Genomic DNA, 4,931 nt, shown 5'->3' with positions numbered 1-4,931 from the left:
CAGTCCTAACGCACTCATTATCTGGAAGGAACCTTGCTCTAAACAGAGCACTCAGTAAAGAACAGGAAGCTGGCAGGAACAAACCCTCCTAGGAGAAGCTATTTTGTGTGTGCTGGTCCTGGGACTTGAACTGGGCACTTTTTTGTTCAAGGCTAGAGCTCTACCACTTGAGCCATGGTTCCACTTCTAGCTTTTTTTTTTTTTTCTTTTTTTTTTTTTTTTTTGGCCAGTCCTGGGCCTTGGACTCAGGGCCTGAGCACTGTCCCTGGCTTCTTCCCGCTCAAGGCTAGCACTCTGCCACTTGAGCCACAGCGCCGCTTCTGGCCGTTTTCTGTATATGTGGTGCTGGGGAATCGAACCTAGGGCCTCGTGTATCCGAGGCAGGCACTCTTGCCACTAGGCTATATCCCCAGCCCCACTTCTAGCTTTTTTGGTCATTGGAAACAAGCATCTCCTGGACTTTCTTGCCTAGGCTGGCTTTGAACCATGATCCTCAGATCTCAGCCTTCTAAGTAGCTAGGATGACAGGCGTGAGCCCCTGGTGCCTGGCTGATTTTTTCTATTTTTCTTCTTGAGATGAAAACTCCCTAACTCTCCAGCTGAATTGGTCAGAAATTCAATGTGAAGCCAAGAAGAAATTCTCCAGTGCTGGAAAATGGCCAAGCACCATTTGTTTTCAACCCCCGTTATCCTTCTTCCCCATTAAGGAGCACAAAGAATTCCAGTGTCAACATATTCTCAAAACGCCACAGTATAAAGTTATATGGAGAAACCCAAAACACTCTTTAAACACACACGCACGCACACACAGACACACACACACACACACACACACACACACCTGCAGTTTTTATACTGCCTTTTGTAATGCATCATATGGTGGGCAAATGTCATGGGAAACAAATGATTAAATCGACAACTATTCTGAAAAAAAAAAAGACAGCATGCTAAATAATGCCATATACGTTTTCTGATGACCAACAAAACTTAGCAATTAATGGAGTACATTTTTATGGCAAATGGTGGAATAATTTTTTCCAGAAATTCAGTGTGATACTTCCCTAACCATTCTGATGTTCAAAGACAGGGTAGCATGAATACACTATGCAGTCCAAAAGACAATTATATGCAGAAGCAAAGGAATGGAAAATAATTAGCTATAAAATCACCAGGGAGTCAGTCAGACAATATTATCTCCTAAATGCCCATTGTTTCCTAAAAACCATATTAAGAATATTCTAAAAATGCATGAAGAAAAAGCATTTTAAGCAAACATATAATCCAGATGTGCACTGCAGATAAAAGAGGGAGTATTTTTCTTTGCAAAATCTTTTTTCTGAAAGGGCAACACTGACAGATTTGTTTGTTCAGTTCATGAACTTGCTATTTACTTTTAACTGTAAAGAACATCGTGTATTTTAGCTGGGAACCGGTGGCTCATGTCTGTAATCTTAGCTGCTCACGAGGCTGAGGTCTGAGGATCGCGGTTCGAAGCCAGCCCAGGCAGGGAAGTCCGTGAGACTCTCACCTCCAATAAACTCCTCGGAATAAGCTGGAAGTGGTGTTGAACTCAAGCACAAAAGAGGCTCAGGGACAGCGCCCAGGCCCTGAGTTCAAGTCCCAGACTGGCAAAAAGAAAAAGAGCAAAGAATACTGTATATTTTAAAGTATTGTATATTTATATATACTGTATATATTTTTTAATACTGCATATTTCCTGGGGCTTGAACTCAAGGGTGTGGGTACTGTTCCTAAGCTTTTTGTTGTTGTTGTAGTTCAAGGTTGGTAGTTAGCTGGTGCTGAGTCTCGTGGACTTTCCTGCCCAGGCTGACTTTGGATCACCATCTTCGGGTCTCAGCCTCCTGAGTAGCTAGGATTATACCTGTAATTGATACCTGACTCTTTTTTTTTTTTTTAATGCCGTACTGAGGCTGGACTCAGGGCCTCTGCTCTTGCTTGGCTTTTTTCACACAAGGCTGGTGGCGCTGCCATTTGAGCCTCACCACCGCTTCCTAAAGTTCATTTCTCTTAATGCAATCTTTTGAAGTCACAATGCAAAGGAAAGGAGGAAGAAAAGAAATGGGGGTAGAAGATGTGTGCAGGTGGATGTCAACTGTTCCCATGCCCCAGGCTGCTCTGGTCTGCAAGCTCTGATTCATGGAAAAGGTAGGGAGGAGATGTAGAAAAGTCCCCGGTCCCCGGCCTGATCTGGACCAAGGCACAGAAGACCAGGCCCTGCCAGCCTCTGGGGCCTTTATAAGGAAAGTTCAGAGCAAGCACAGGTGAAGCAGGCTTTGTTCATGGAAAAACGTCACGTATTCATTGAGCAACGTGAGTGAAAAACATCAACAAAATGTTGAGAGAAAACTACTGAGCAGGCCTCTGAAGGCCTTTAAACTTTACTGGAAGAATTATTTTTCTTTGCTATTCCTGGGGCTCCTTCTAGCCCGAGATGAAAGCTTGTGCTAAAATAAAATGACCGGTGATGCCCAAACACGGGCATTTCCCAGCCCAGGGGGGCGGGCAGAGTGGGTGGGAGTGGAGAGCTCAGACACTGGCGAGGGCGGCTCCGCTCCGAACATGGCGTGCACACGATTAGAAACGTGCCTTGTCCTTTTTTTTTTTTGGTTGGGGGGGGGCGGATCCTGAGGTCCATTCGATGCACGCCCTAGATTACACTCCAACCATTCCAACCCTGCTTGTCCCTTGCCTTTCCCACAGGCTCCCCCGAATGGATCCCCTCTTACGCTCAGCCTCTTTTCTTACTTTAGATCGAGATTCTGCCTGTGGGGGAGTGAACGGGGGATTTCTGAGGCTGGGAGAGTTCACGTAACACGAACATCTCCCGTTCCATCCTTTTTCCTCAGTACGACAAAATGTTATTCTTTATGGCTGGAGAAACGCGGGGTACCAGGTTTTCTTTCCCCGTCCCCGGCACGTTGGGGGAGCCCATCGGCTGGCTGCGCTGGTGCCCTCTAGCAGAAGGGCTTTTATTCCCCTGCCCCTCTCCATGGCTGCAACAGTGACAGTGTGTGCTGCAAACGGCCATTCTCTCAGAAATGCATTTTGTTTATTAATCGGCTATTATATATGACAAACTATCTGTTGGTATTACGATGTATTATAATTACACATCTAATTGTATGTATTGGTAAACCAATGTCTTTCACCTTTCAAGAATAGTGTAAAAGCTTACACACATTGTTAGGGAGAGCTGATAAAATACTGAGAAAGCAAGGCTGGGATGCGGCCCAGGCGATAGAGCAGCTGACTAGCAAGCATGAGGCCCTGAGTTCAAGCCCAGCATCATCAAAATGATAATAGTAACAATAAATGTTTGCAGAGTGAAAAAATACAGGATGTGAAACGACAGTACTGTTTGTAGGAAAGTAGACACGCGTGCCCATGTTGGCGCGTGTCTGTGTGTGCCTGCGCGTGTGGGAATAACGGGACAGGACACTACCAAGCTGGCCCTCAATGGGAGAAGACTGACGCTTCAGCCTCTATTCCCATTCGTTTTGAATTTTGGTTCACAAACATGTTATTGAAAAAGCAATTCTCTATGAAGTTGCTGAATGAAGTTTCCTATTGCAGGTTGTTTTAATGTCCACAGCGAATGGCTGGAACACCCTGAAGAGTGAAAACAAGGGGAAATATAAATGAAGTACTTACGACACATACATGAGGCAGAAAAACAAAACCCGTTAAAAACTGTTCCAAAGACCAAGGAGGGAGGCGTTCGTTATTCTTTCCTTTGTTTTTATGCTGAAAAGCTTTTTTTTTTTCAGGACAGAGAGGCTTCTGTCATCTCATTATGACAGACACAGGGATTCCCAGATGACAATGAAGTCGTGCAAAGCTGAGTGGTGAACACTAGCTCCAGCCGTGTGGGGGCGCCACCGCTGGGGCTGCCCCCCAGCTTTCTGGGATGACCGCAGGAAGATGCATCTCCCTTTCCACAAGGACGTTTCTGTTTCATTTGACTAATATATTTTTTTAATCCAGGCTCAGCAAAAACTTGTTAGCAATAGTGATCTGACTAGAAGTTTGTAACTATTTCCTGCAGTGCAGAAGGGACTCGGTAACTGCTTTTTGAATGAGTGAATGAATGAATGAATCATCACAGCTTCATGGAATCCATTTTCATAGTCGATTCACAGTGATGGAGGAGAGCCAAGAAAGAGTAAGAGGAGTTTGACCAAAGCACATTAAATGCACAGTGTATATGAAAATATGGTCCAACAAACCCCTTTGTACAATATACACTAATAAAGACAGGAAGATGGATTGGAGTCTTTAAATAAGAAGTTCCAAGCGGAATGAGGCTCTAATTCCAAACTAGCCTTCTTAAAGCAGACACGCAGAGGGGCCACACAGCACGGCAGCGCCCTGGACTCGGGAAACGATGTCTCGGGCTCCCGCTGGGAAATCAGGGGTCCTGTAGCCCCATGTTGCTCTGCTTTGCAGATACAACCACCCCTGTCTCTGTGTCTTTCTTCTTAGAACCAGCTCACACCTTTGTGCACTATCACCTTCTGTAACACACCCGGCCCTCAGCAAGCAATCCTTACGCCTCGAGGAGCAGGCGGTGTTTCCCTCGGTAGTTTTCTGATTTTACACTACACTCAGGAGTCATCTGGCCTTGTTTCTGCCTCTTGGTAATTTTGGTATCATAATCTCTGCCTCCCTCTCTCCCTGGCTCCATCTGTCTGTCTGTCTCTTCTCTCACTTGAATGCACACACGCACACACACACACACACACGCACACACACACACAACGTTCTTTCAATGTTCTAATTTGTATCTTGACCCTTTCAGCAGGAGTTCTGACTTTGCATCTCCTGAGCCACTCAGCACCCGCGCGTGTTCCCGGGCCCCGGGGAGCCGGCACCTCTGGGGGTGCAGGGCCTCCTTTGGGGCACAGTTCCCA

The sequence above is a fragment of the Perognathus longimembris genome, unplaced genomic scaffold, assembly GCF_023159225.1.
Source record: "Perognathus longimembris pacificus isolate PPM17 unplaced genomic scaffold, ASM2315922v1 HiC_scaffold_5320, whole genome shotgun sequence".
Lineage (NCBI taxonomy): Eukaryota > Metazoa > Chordata > Mammalia > Rodentia > Heteromyidae > Perognathus > Perognathus longimembris.
The sequence above is the reverse complement of the archived record's forward strand: the minus strand, read 5'-3'. Positions refer to the sequence as shown.